Below are 14,829 nucleotides of genomic sequence, written 5' to 3' on the forward strand. Positions count from 1 at the left end.
GAAAACAACCCAAGTTCATCCTGCCTCTCATGACAGTACATGCCCTCTATACCAGATAGCATCCTGGTAAACCTCTTTTGTACCCTCTCCAAAGCCTCAACACCTTTAATACAGTGAGGCCACCAGAACAGAATACAAGACTCCAGATGCGGATGGACTGGGAGTTTGTAAAGCTGCAACAGAACTTCCTGACTTTGAGCTCCGTGCCTCAGGCAAAGCACTTTCTGTAGGGGTAACGACTTAGACCCCGAGATCCCGCTGCTCATCAGCAGAGACTTACCCGATGCTGCTCGATAATTCCACCGAAATAAAGGGGAGGAGAGAGAAGGGCGGGAAGTGAGGTATGCTTGGAGGGGTGGGTAGGGTTAGTAGAGGAGGGAGGGCAGTGTGGGTGGCGAGGGGGAGGAGGGTTAGTGTGGGAAGTGACGAGGGAGGGGAAGGTGTGTGAATCAGAGACGGCTGGGCGGTGGGGGACGGGGTGGTGAGAGACTGGGTGTGTCCTTGATGTCCATTTGATAAGGCAGGGTTCTGGGATCTCCTTCCCCTTTCCGGCCCGAGCCCAGACCCAAAGGCTGGGGGCGTGGGGAGGGTGGGATCTCAGTGGGAAGTGAGAGGCGGAGCAGCAGACCCCCGGTGTGTGTCTGGGTTTTCATGGGCTCAGTACCTGCGCTCTAACTGTGTTCCCCCCTCTCCCGACCCCTGCCCCGACTGCAGGAACCTGCCAGGACAAGTGCCAGCTGGTGGTCAAAGCCCTGGCCCTGCTGGGGCTGATGGTCTGCCTGGTCCTGCTGGGTTTGGTGGCCTACTTCGGAGCGATCTGTGAGTGAGTGATGGTCGGAGCTCGTCAACAACCCCCCCCACCACACCCACATCATGTTCCCCTTCAACCTCGTCTTGCTGCGCCTCACCCTCATCCCCTCGCCTCACCCCATCACGCCTCACCCTTTCCCTGTCCCGTCCCACCACCACCTCGCCCTGTCCCACTCGCCCCGTCCCCCGACAGCTCACCCTCGCCTGCTCGCTCCGTCTTGCCACACGCCCCGCCCCCAACCCACCTCACGTTTGCCTCACCCCATCTTGCCCCGCCTACACACTCGCCCTACCTCACGCCCACCCCCCCACACTCTCCCCGTCCTGTCTCCCCCACACTCTCCCCGTCCTGTCTCCCCCACACTCTCCCCGTCCTGTCCCCCCACACTCTCCCCGTCCTGTCCACCCCTCCACACTCTCCCCGTCCTGTCCACCCCCCCACACTCTCCCCGTCCTGTCTCCCCCCCACACTCTCCCCGTCCTGTCTCCCCCACACTCTCCCCGTCCTGTCCCCCCACACTCTCCCCGTCCTGTCCACCCCTCCACACTCTCCCCGTCCTGTCCACCCCTCCACACTCTCCTTGTCCTGTCCCCCCACACTCTCCCTGTCCTGTCCCCCCACACTCTCCCCGTCCTGTCCACCCCTCCACACTCTCCCCGTCCTGTCTCCCCCACACTCTCCCCGTCCTGTCCCCCCACACTCTCCCTGTCCTGTCCCCCCACACTCTCCCCGTCCTGTCCCCCCACACTCTCCCCGTCCTGTCTCCCCCACACTCTCCCCGTCCTGTCTCCCCCCCACACTCTCCCCGTCCTGTCTCCCCCACACTCTCCCCGTCCGGTCCACCCCTCCACACTCTCCCCGTCCTGTCCACCCCCCCACACTCTCCCTGTCCTGTCCCCCCACACTCTCCCTGTCCTGTCCCCCCACACTCTCCCCGTCCTGTCCCCCCACACTCTCCCCGTCCTGTCCCCCCACACTCTCCCCATCCTGTCCACCCCTCCACACTCTCCCCGTCCTGTCTCCCCCCCACACTCTCCCCGTCCTGTCTCCCCCACACTCTCCCCGTCCTGTCCCCCCACACTCTCCCTGTCCTGTCCACCCCTCCACACTCTCCCCGTCCTGTCCCCCCACACTCTCCCTGTCCTGTCCACCCCTCCACACTCTCCCCGTCCTGTCCACCCCCCCACACTTGTCCTGTCCCCCCACACTCTCCCCGTCCTGTCCCCCCACACTCTCCCCGTCCTGTCCCCCCACACTCTCCCTGTCCTGTCCCCCCACACTCTCCCCGTCCTGTCCCCCCACACTCTCCCCGTCCTGTCCACCCCTCCACACTCTCCCCATCCTGTCCCCCCCACACTCTCCCCGTCCTGTCCCCCCCCACATTCTCCTCATCCTATCCCCCCCCACACTCTTCCCGTCCTGTCCCCCCCCACACTCTCCCCGTCCTGTCCCCCCACACACTCTCCCCATCCTGCCCCCTCACCTCCACGCCATCCTGACTCCCCTCACGTCACTCCCTCACCTCGCCCCCGCCTCACCCTGGTTCCCATCCCACTTCTGCCTGGAACCGTACTTCTCGCTGAGGAGGGCTGACGGAGCTGTGTGCTGGCTGTGCAGATGCGAGGGTGCAGGGGCGGCTGCGGCAGGCACAGGACGGCCTGCAGGACACGACGCAGCGGTACCTGAAGCTGCAGCAGAGCGCCCGCATGCAGGAGGAGCAGTACTGCGGTCGGTTCCGCAACTCCACCCAGCACTGGCTGCACCTCTTCTGTGAGAAGTACGGTGAGTGTCGCTGTGGGTAAATGTCTGCCCGAGGCAAAGACACCACGTACCGCGGTGAATGTAACTTCAGCAAGTTACCAGAGAGAGCCCTCCTTCAGCGCTCTCTTGGGCTGCTCCGGGGGTCTCCCGCCTCTGAAACAAATACAGCCCCTTTTATACATGTGCAGCCACGCACACAGATACATGTGGGTTCACCCCCCCCACCTTAGTTTCTGTGCAGATCAGTATTGTTAACTTTATCAGCCAGAAATTGTTTGTGTAACACTATTAATTGCCACCATGCCTCGACACAGACAGGCACAGGCCTCCTGCCCGTGAAACAGCCATTTCTTTCAATGCTCATCTTGCAGGTGCCATAGTCAGTAGGTCTCTGACAGCAATTCGTCAAGCAGTGATACAAGTTTCTCTCAGCAAGAGCCAAAGTTAAGCAGAGGTCACATACCAAAGGATGATGACACCCACTCAGCTGATCTTATGAGATAATATTTGTGCTTCTATGTCTTTTTCTCAAACTCTTAGCCACTATGACCCTTAGAAAATAGCAAGGCTCATGAGGCCCGCAGGATGCGAACTTCTTAACATTACACTGGGGGTACAGTCAACCCTTCACTGCGGGGCTCGACACTGTCCAGAGACGGCTCAGTCTCACACCGGTGTGTAGACCGGACGTGACACTCGACCCTTCACCGGGGGGGCAGACCGGGCGTGACACTCGACCCTTCACCAGGTGGTGACCGGACGTGACACTCGATCCTTCACCGGGTGGAGACCGGATGTAACACTCGACCCTTCACCGAGGTGCAGACCGGACGTGAAACTCGACCCTTCACCGGGGTGTAGACAGGATGTGACATTCGACCCTTCACCGGGGTGGAGACCGGATGTAACACTCGACCCTTCACCGCGTGGAGACCGGACGTGACACTCGACCCTTCACCTGGTGGAGACCGGACGTGACACTCGACCCTTCACCACGGGTGGAGACCGGACGTGACACTCGACCCTTCACCGGGGGCAGACTGGACGTGACACTCGACCCTTCACCGGGGTGCAGACCGGTCATGACACTCGACCCTTCACCGGGGTGGGGACCGGACGTGACACTCGACCCTTCACCGGGGGCAGACTGGACGTGACACTCGACCCTTCACCGGGGTGGGGACCGGACGTGACACACGACCCTTCACCGGGTGCAGACCGGACATGACACTCGACCCTTCACCAGGGTGGGGACCGGAGATGACACTCAACCCTTCACCGGGGTGCAGACCGGACGTGACACTCGACCCTTCACCGGGGTGCAGACCGGACGTGACACTCGACCCTTCACCACGGGTGGAGACCAGACGTGACACTCGACCCTTCACCGGGGTGCAGACCGGACGTGACACTCGACCCTTCACCACGGGTGGAGACCGGACATGACACTCGACCCTTCACCGGGGTGGGGACCGGACGTGACACTCGACCCTTCACCGGGGTGGGGACCGGACGTGACACACGACCCTTCACCGGGTGCAGACCGGACATGACACTCGACCCTTCACCGGGGTGGGGACCGGAGATGACACTCAACCCTTCACCGGGGTGCAGACCGGACGTGACACTCGACCCTTCACCGGGGTGCAGACCGGACGTGACACTCGACCCTTCACCACGAGTGGAGACCAGACGTGACACTCGACCCTTCACCGGGGTGCAGACCGGACGTGACACTCGACCCTTCACCACGGGTGGAGACCGGACATGACACTCGACCCTTCACCGGGTGGAGACCGGACGTGACACTCGACCCTTCACCACGGGTGGAGACCGTACGTGACACTCGACCCTTCACCAGGGTGCAGACCGGACGTGACACTCGACCCTTCACCGGGGTGCAGACCGGACGTGACACTCGACCCTTCACCACGGGTGGAGACCGGACGTGACACTCGACCCTTCACCACGGGTGGAGACCGGACGTGACACTCGAACCTTCACCGGGGTGTAGACCGGACGTGACACTCGACCCTTCACCGCGTGGAGACCGGACGTGACACTCGACCCTTCACCGGGGTGGGGACCGGACGTGACACTCAACCCTTCACCGGGGGCAGACTGGACGTGACACTCGACCCTTCACCGGGTGCAGACCGGACGTGACACTCGACCCTTCACCGGGTGCACACCGGACATGACACTCGACCCTTCACCACGGGTGGAGACCGGACGTGACACTCGACCCTTCACCGGGTGCACACCGGACGTGACACTCGACCCTTCACCACGGGTGGAGACCGGACGTGACACTCGAACCTTCACCGGGTGCACACCGGACGTGACACTCGACCCTTCACCGGGGTGCAGACCGGACATGACACTCGACCCTTCACCGGGGTGGGGACCGGAGATGACACTCAACCCTTCACCGGGGTGCAGACCGGACGTGACACTCGACCCTTCACCGGGGTGCAGACCGGACGTGACACTCGACCCTTCACTGGGGTGGAGACCAGACGTGACACTTGACCCTTCACCGGGGTGCAGACCGGACGTGACACTCGACCCTTCACCGGGGTGGAGACCAGACGTGACACTTGACCCTTCACCGGGGTGGAGACCAGACGTGACACTTGACCCTTCACCGGGGTGCAGACCGGACGTAACACTCGACCCTTCACCGGGGTGGAGACCGGACGTAACACTCGACCCTTCACCGGGGTGGAGACCGGACGTGACACTTGACCCTTCACCACGGGTATATACTCGGTGTGGATACCACTCGGCCCCTCCTGGTGGGTTAGACTGGTTCTACCGACTACCCGGCCATTCCTTTTGATGTAGACCCAGAGCAGAGACCACTCTGCCTGTTGCTGTGGGTTAGAGTGGATTCATAGACCAATTAGCCCCTCATTTGACTCCTTGCTGTGAATAAGACTGGTTCCATAGACCGCTTGACCCGTAGCTCTGGTATCGTCTGGCTGTGGAGATTTTTCGACCTTCACTGGGAAATTGATGTGGTCTGGAGACCATTCAATTCCTTTCGTGGGGATTGTCCGGCTGTGGAGGCCATCTGGCCCGTCACTGGCTGGTGAAGGATCTGTCAGCTCAACAGGTGTGTTGGGACTAACATTACATCAGGAATAGGAGCAGGAGTAGGGCATCTGGCCTGCTGAGCCTGTTGTGCCTTTCAATAATATTATGGCAGTTCTGGTCTTGGCCTCATCTCCAGCTACCTGCACTTTCCCCATAACCCTTAATTCCCCTACAATGCAAAAATCTATCCAACTTTGTCTTAAATACATTTACTGAGGTAGCCACCACTCCTTCATTGGGCAGAGAATTTCACAGATTCACCACTCTTTGGGAAAAGCAGTTCCTCCTCATCTCTGTCCTAAATCTACTCCCCCAAATCTTGAGGCCATGTCCCCTAGTTCTAGTCTCACCTATCAGTGGAAACAACTTTCCTGCCTCTATCTTATCCATCCCTTTCATAATTTTATATGTTTCTGTAAGATCTCCTCTCAGTCTTCTGAATTCCAGTGAGTGCAGTCCCAGACGACTCATAGTCTAACCTCCTCATCTCTGGAATCTACCTGGTGAACCTCCTCTGCACCGCCTCCAAAGCCCGTATACCCATCCTCAAGTAAGGAGACCAGAACTGCATGCAGTACTCCAGATGCGGCCTCACCTGTACCCTGTACAGTTGCAGCATAACCTCCCTGCTTTTAAATTCAATCCTCTGGCAATGAAGGCCAACATCCCATTTGCCTTCTTGATAGCCCGCTGCACCTACAAACCAACCTTTTGTGATTGATGCACAAGCACTCCCAGTCCCTCTGCACAGCAGCATGCTGTGATCTTTTACTATTTAGTTAATAATCTGCTTTTCCATTTTTTTTCTCCCAAGGTGGATGACTTCATATTTACCAACATTGTACTCGGTCTGCCTGACCTTTGCCCACTCACTAAACCTATCTAAATCTCTCTGCAGACTCTCTGTATCTTCTACACAGTTTGCTTTTCCACTCAATTTAGTGCATTCAGCAAATTTAGATACACTACACTCAGTCCCCTCTTCCAGATTGTTAACATATGTTGTGAACAGTTGTGGGCCCAGCACCGAGCCCTGTGGCTCACTGCTCACTGCTGATTGCCAGAGTAACACCCATGTATCGGAATTCTCTCTTTCTATTCATTAACCAATCCTCTATCGATGCTAATATATCAGCCCCAGCTCTATGCATCCTTATCTTATGGATAAGTCTTTTATGCGGCACGGTATTGAACGCCTTCTGAAAATCCATGTAAATACCATCCACCTGATCCCCTCTGTCCACTGTGCCTGTTATATCCTTAAAAACTCCAGTAAGTTTATCAAACAGGACCTGCCTTTGCTGAATCCATGCTGCATTTGCCTGATCGATCCAGTTCTTTCTAGAAGTATCGCTACTTCCTCTTTAATGATAGCTTCAATCACGATCCCATCTACAGACATTAAACTAACAGATCTATAGTTCCTTGCCCTCTACCTACATCCCTTTGTGAATAGTGGTGTGACAGTCACCGTCTGCTAATCCACCGCGACCTGCCCAGAGTCCCGGAAATTTTGGTAAATCATCACCAAAGCCTCTACTATAATTTCTGTCGTTTCTTTCGGTACCCTGGGATGCTCCCATCAGGACCAGGGGTCTTATCTATCTGGGTGTTATGCAATGCTACTGACAGCTGGCCGCCCTTCTGCCCCTCCCACAGAGTGTGTGTCTCTCGTGCCTCTGACTGCCCCCCATCTTTTCCTCCTGCAGAGTGCCCCTCCAGGATCTGCGACCCGGGCTGGGTCCTGCTCGGCAGGAGCTGTTTCCTGTTCAGTAACGTCAGCCAGAGCTGGGAGCAGAGTGGAGAGGCCTGCGCCCAGCTGCAGGGGCACCTGGCCATTGTCGGCAGCAAGAAGATTCAGGTAGGGACCCCCCCATCCCTGGTCACCCTCAACCCGGACTCTTGTGGAAGGGACATGGCTTCGACCAGTAACTGTGCACAAAATTCCTGTGGGGAGGAACACCTCCAGCACTCTCACTCCGCACCCGAAGATCCGTGTGAGCAATCTGCTCTCCCCAGTCACCCTTAAAAATAGAACCCCGCTGGATGGATCCTGCACAAACACCCACACAGGATGTACCCTGCCATCGCCTCCCTGTGACCCAGCACCGAGAACCCCTCAGAGCAAACCTCCACCCTCCCTGTCATCCTGTGGTCAGATCCCCACGGGACGGTCTCCATCTCCCCGTCACTGACCCCAGATCCCTACGGGACGGTCTCCATCTCCCCGTCACTGACCCCAGATCCCCACAGGACGGTCTCCATCTCCCCGTCACCGACCCCAGATCCCCACGGGACGGTCTCCATCTCCCCGTCACTGACCCCAGATCCCTACGGGACGGTCTCCATCTCCCCGTCACTGACCCCAGATCCCCACAGGACGGTCTCCATCTCCCTGTCATCGACCCCAGATCCCCACAGGACGGTCTCCATCTCCCCATTACTGACCCCAGATGCCCACGGGACGGTCTCCATCTCCCCATCACCGACCCCAGATGCCCACGGGACGGTCTCCATCTCCCCATCACCGACCCCAGATCCCCACGGGATGGTCACCATCTCCTCCATCACTGACTCCAGATCCCCACGGGACGGTCTCTATCTTCCCCTCACCGACCCCAGATCCCCACGGGACGGTCTACATCTCCCCGTCACCGAACCCAGATCCCTACGAGACGGTCGCCATCTCCTCCATCACTGACCCCAGATCTCCACGGGACGGCCTCCATCTCCCCATTACTGACCCCAGATCCCCACAGGACGGTCTCCATCTCCCCATTACTGACCCCAGATCCCCACGGGACGGTTCCATCTCCCCATTACTGACGCCAGATCCCCACGGGACGGTCTTCATCTCCCTATCAACGACCCCAGATCCCCACGGGATAGTATCCATCTCCCCGTCACTGACCCCAGATTCCCACGGGATGGTCTCCATCTCCCCGTTACTGACCCTAGATCCCCACAGGATGGTCTCCATCTCCCTGTCACCGACCCCAGATCCCCACGAGATGGTCTATATCTCCCTGCCACCGATCCCAGATCCCCACGGGACGGTCTCCATGTCCCCGTCACCGACCCCAGATCCCCACGGGATGGTCTCCATCTGCCCGTCACCGACCCCAGATCCCCACGGGACGGTCTCCATCTCCCCGTCACTGACCCCAGATCCCTACGGGACGGTCTCCATCTCCCCGTCACCGACCCCAGATCCCCACGGGACGGTCTCCATCTCCCCGTCACTGACCCCAGATCCCCACAGGACGGTCTCCATCTCCCTGTCATCGACCCCAGATCCCCACAGGACGGTCTCCATCTCCCTGTCATCGACCCCAGATCCCCACAGGACGGTCTCCATCTCCCCATTACTGACCCCAGATGCCCACGGGACGGTCTCCATCTCCCCAACACCGACCCCAGATGCCCACGGGACGGTCTCCATCTCCCCATCACCGACCCCAGATCCCCACGGGATGGTCACCATCTCCTCCATCACTGACTCCAGATCCCCACGGGACGGTCTCTATCTTCCCCTCACCGACCCCAGATCCCCACGGGACGGTCTACATCTCCCCGTCACCGAACCCAGATCCCTACGAGACGGTCGCCATCTCCTCCATCACTGACCCCAGATCTCCACGGGACGGCCTCCATCTCCCCATTACTGACCCCAGATCCCCACAGGACGGCCTCCATCTCCCCATTACTGACCCCAGATCCCCACAGGACGGTCTCCATCTCCCCATTACTGACCGCAGATCCCCACGGGACGGTCTCTATCTTCCCGTCACTGACCCCAGATCCCCACGGGACGGTTCCATCTCCCCATTACTGACGCCAAATCCCCACGGGACGGTCTTCATCTCCCTATCAACGACCCCAGATCCCCACGGGACAGTATCCATCTCCCCGTCACTGACCCCAGATTCCCACGGGACGGTCTCCATCTCCCCGTTACTGACCCTAGATCCCCACAGGATGGTCTCCATCTCCCTGTCACCGACCCCAGATCCCCACGGGATGGTCTCCATCTCCCTGCCACCGATCCCAGATCCCCACGGGACGGTCTCCATGTCCCCGTCACCGACCCCAGATCCCCACGGGACGGTCTCCATCTGCCCGTCACCGACCCCAGATCCTCACAGGACGGTCTCCATCTCCCCCATTACCAACCCCAGATCCCCACGGGATAGTCTCCATCTCCCCATCACCGACCCCAGATCCCCACGGGATGGTCTCCATCTCCCCGTCACTGACCCCAGATCCCCATGGGACGGTCTCCATCACTGACCCCAGATCCCCAGGGGACGGTCTTCATCTCCCCCATCAACGACCCTGATCCTCACGGGACCGTCTCCATATCCCCGTCACTGACCCCAGATCCCCACGGTAGGGTCTCCATCTGCCCGACACCAACCCCAGATCCCCATGGGACAGTCTCTATCTCCTCTGTCAATGACCCCAAATCCCCACGGGACGGTCTCCATCACTGATCCCAGATCCCCACGGGACGGTCTCCATCTCCCCGTCACCGACCCCAGATCCCCACGGGACGGTCTTCATCTCCCCCATCAATGACCCTGATCCCCATGGGACGGTCTCCATCTCCCCTGTCAATGACCCCAGATCCCCACGGGACGGTCTCCATCACTGACTCCAGATCCCCACCGGACGGTCTCTATCTTCCCGTCACCGACCCCAGAATCTCACGGGACGGTCTCCATCTCCTCGTCTACACCCTAGATCCCCACGGAACGGTCTACATCTCCCCGTCACCGACCCCAGATCCCCACGAGACGGTCGCCATCTCCTCCATCACTGACTCCAGATCCCCACGGGACGGTCTCTATCTTCCCGTCACCGACCCCAGATCCCCACGGGACGGTCTCTATCTCCCCGTCACCGACCCCCGATCCTCACGGGACGGTCTCCATCTCCCCCATTACCGACCCCAGATCCCCACGGGACGGTCTCTATCTTCCCGTCACTGACCACAGATCCTCACAAGACGGTCTCCATCTCCCCCATTACCAACCCCAGATCCCCACGGGATAGTCTCCATCTTCCCATCACCGAACCCAGATCCTCACGGGATGGTCTCCATCTCCCCGTCACTGACCCCAGATCCCCATGGGACGGTCTCCATCACTGACCCCAGATCCCCACGGGACGGTTCCATCTCCCCATTACTGACGCCAGATCCCCACGGGACGGTCTTCATCTCCCTATCAACGACCCCAGATCCCCACGGGATAGTATCCATCTCCCCGTCACTGACCCCAGATTCCCACGGGATGGTCTCCATCTCCCCGTTACTGACCCTAGATCCCCACAGGATGGTCTCCATCTCCCTGTCACCGACCCCAGATCCCCACGAGATGGTCTATATCTCCCTGCCACCGATCCCAGATCCCCACGGGACGGTCTCCATGTCCCCGTCACCGACCCCAGATCCCCACGGGATGGTCTCCATCTGCCCGTCACCGACCCCAGATCCCCACGGGACGGTCTCCATCTCCCCGTCACTGACCCCAGATCCCTACGGGACGGTCTCCATCTCCCCGTCACCGACCCCAGATCCCCACGGGACGGTCTCCATCTCCCCGTCACTGACCCCAGATCCCCACAGGACGGTCTCCATCTCCCTGTCATCGACCCCAGATCCCCACAGGACGGTCTCCATCTCCCTGTCATCGACCCCAGATCCCCACAGGACGGTCTCCATCTCCCCATTACTGACCCCAGATGCCCACGGGACGGTCTCCATCTCCCCAACACCGACCCCAGATGCCCACGGGACGGTCTCCATCTCCCCATCACCGACCCCAGATCCCCACGGGATGGTCACCATCTCCCCATTACTGACCCCAGATGCCCACGGGACGGTCTCCATCTCCCCAACACCGACCCCAGATGCCCACGGGACGGTCTCCATCTCCCCATCACCGACCCCAGATCCCCACGGGATGGTCACCATCTCCTCCATCACTGACTCCAGATCCCCACGGGACGGTCTCTATCTTCCCCTCACCGACCCCAGATCCCCACGGGACGGTCTACATCTCCCCGTCACCGAACCCAGATCCCTACGAGACGGTCGCCATCTCCTCCATCACTGACCCCAGATCTCCACGGGACGGCCTCCATCTCCCCATTACTGACCCCAGATCCCCACAGGACGGCCTCCATCTCCCCATTACTGACCCCAGATCCCCACAGGACGGTCTCCATCTCCCCATTACTGACCGCAGATCCCCACGGGACGGTCTCTATCTTCCCGTCACTGACCCCAGATCCCCACGGGACGGTTCCATCTCCCCATTACTGACGCCAAATCCCCACGGGACGGTCTTCATCTCCCTATCAACGACCCCAGATCCCCACGGGACAGTATCCATCTCCCCGTCACTGACCCCAGATTCCCACGGGACGGTCTCCATCTCCCCGTTACTGACCCTAGATCCCCACAGGATGGTCTCCATCTCCCTGTCACCGACCCCAGATCCCCACGGGATGGTCTCCATCTCCCTGCCACCGATCCCAGATCCCCACGGGACGGTCTCCATGTCCCCGTCACCGACCCCAGATCCCCACGGGACGGTCTCCATCTGCCCGTCACCGACCCCAGATCCTCACAGGACGGTCTCCATCTCCCCCATTACCAACCCCAGATCCCCACGGGATAGTCTCCATCTCCCCATCACCGACCCCAGATCCCCACGGGATGGTCTCCATCTCCCCGTCACTGACCCCAGATCCCCATGGGACGGTCTCCATCACTGACCCCAGATCCCCAGGGGACGGTCTTCATCTCCCCCATCAACGACCCTGATCCTCACGGGACCGTCTCCATATCCCCGTCACTGACCCCAGATCCCCACGGTAGGGTCTCCATCTGCCCGACACCAACCCCAGATCCCCATGGGACAGTCTCTATCTCCTCTGTCAATGACCCCAAATCCCCACGGGACGGTCTCCATCACTGATCCCAGATCCCCACGGGACGGTCTCCATCTCCCCGTCACCGACCCCAGATCCCCACGGGACGGTCTTCATCTCCCCCATCAATGACCCTGATCCCCATGGGACGGTCTCCATCTCCCCTGTCAATGACCCCAGATCCCCACGGGACGGTCTCCATCACTGACTCCAGATCCCCACCGGACGGTCTCTATCTTCCCGTCACCGACCCCAGAATCTCACGGGACGGTCTCCATCTCCTCGTCTACACCCTAGATCCCCACGGAACGGTCTACATCTCCCCGTCACCGACCCCAGATCCCCACGAGACGGTCGCCATCTCCTCCATCACTGACTCCAGATCCCCACGGGACGGTCTCTATCTTCCCGTCACCGACCCCAGATCCCCACGGGACGGTCTCTATCTCCCCGTCACCGACCCCCGATCCTCACGGGACGGTCTCCATGTCCCCGTCACCGACCCCAGATCCCCACGGGATGGTCTCCATCTGCCCGTCACCGACCCCAGATCCCCACGGGACGGTCTCCATCTCCCCGTCACTGACCCCAGATCCCCACGGGACGGTCTCCATCTCCCCGTCACCGACCCCAGATCCCCACGGGACGGTCTCCATCTCCCCGTCACTGACCCCAGATCCCCACAGGACGGTCTCCATCTCCCTGTCATCGACCCCAGATCCCCACAGGACGGTCTCCATCTCCCTGTCATCGACCCCAGATCCCCACAGGACGGTCTCCATCTCCCCATTACTGACCCCAGATGCCCACGGGACGGTCTCCATCTCCCCAACACCGACCCCAGATGCCCACGGGACGGTCTCCATCTCCCCATCACCGACCCCAGATCCCCACGGGATGGTCACCATCTCCCCATTACTGACCCCAGATGCCCACGGGACGGTCTCCATCTCCCCAACACCGACCCCAGATGCCCACGGGACGGTCTCCATCTCCCCATCACCGACCCCAGATCCCCACGGGATGGTCACCATCTCCTCCATCACTGACTCCAGATCCCCACGGGACGGTCTCTATCTTCCCCTCACCGACCCCAGATCCCCACGGGACGGTCTACATCTCCCCGTCACCGAACCCAGATCCCTACGAGACGGTCGCCATCTCCTCCATCACTGACCCCAGATCTCCACGGGACGGCCTCCATCTCCCCATTACTGACCCCAGATCCCCACAGGACGGCCTCCATCTCCCCATTACTGACCCCAGATCCCCACAGGACGGTCTCCATCTCCCCATTACTGACCGCAGATCCCCACGGGACGGTCTCTATCTTCCCGTCACTGACCCCAGATCCCCACGGGACGGTTCCATCTCCCCATTACTGACGCCAAATCCCCACGGGACGGTCTTCATCTCCCTATCAACGACCCCAGATCCCCACGGGACAGTATCCATCTCCCCGTCACTGACCCCAGATTCCCACGGGACGGTCTCCATCTCCCCGTTACTGACCCTAGATCCCCACAGGATGGTCTCCATCTCCCTGTCACCGACCCCAGATCCCCACGGGATGGTCTCCATCTCCCTGCCACCGATCCCAGATCCCCACGGGACGGTCTCCATGTCCCCGTCACCGACCCCAGATCCCCACGGGACGGTCTCCATCTGCCCGTCACCGACCCCAGATCCGCACAGGACGGTCTCCATCTCCCCCATTACCAACCCCAGATCCCCACGGGATAGTCTCCATCTCCCCATCACCGACCCCAGATCCCCACGGGATGGTCTCCATCTCCCCGTCACTGACCCCAGATCCCCATGGGACGGTCTCCATCACTGACCCCAGATCCCCAGGGGACGGTCTTCATCTCCCCCATCAACGACCCTGATCCTCACGGGACCGTCTCCATATCCCCGTCACTGACCCCAGATCCCCACGGTAGGGTCTCCATCTGCCCAACACCAACCCCAGATCCCCATGGGACAGTCTCTATCTCCTCTGTCAATGACCCCAAATCCCCACGGGACGGTCTCCATCACTGATCCCAGATCCCCACGGGACGGTCTCCATCTCCCCGTCACCGACCCCAGATCCCCACGGGACGGTCTTCATCTCCCCCATCAATGACCCTGATCCCCATGGGACGGTCTCCATCTCCCCTGTCAATGACCCCAGATCCCCACGGGACGGTCTCCATCACTGACTCCAGATCCCCACC

The sequence above is a fragment of the Mobula hypostoma genome, chromosome 31 (genome assembly GCF_963921235.1).
Source record: "Mobula hypostoma chromosome 31, sMobHyp1.1, whole genome shotgun sequence".
Taxonomy (NCBI): Eukaryota; Metazoa; Chordata; class Chondrichthyes; order Myliobatiformes; family Myliobatidae; genus Mobula; species Mobula hypostoma.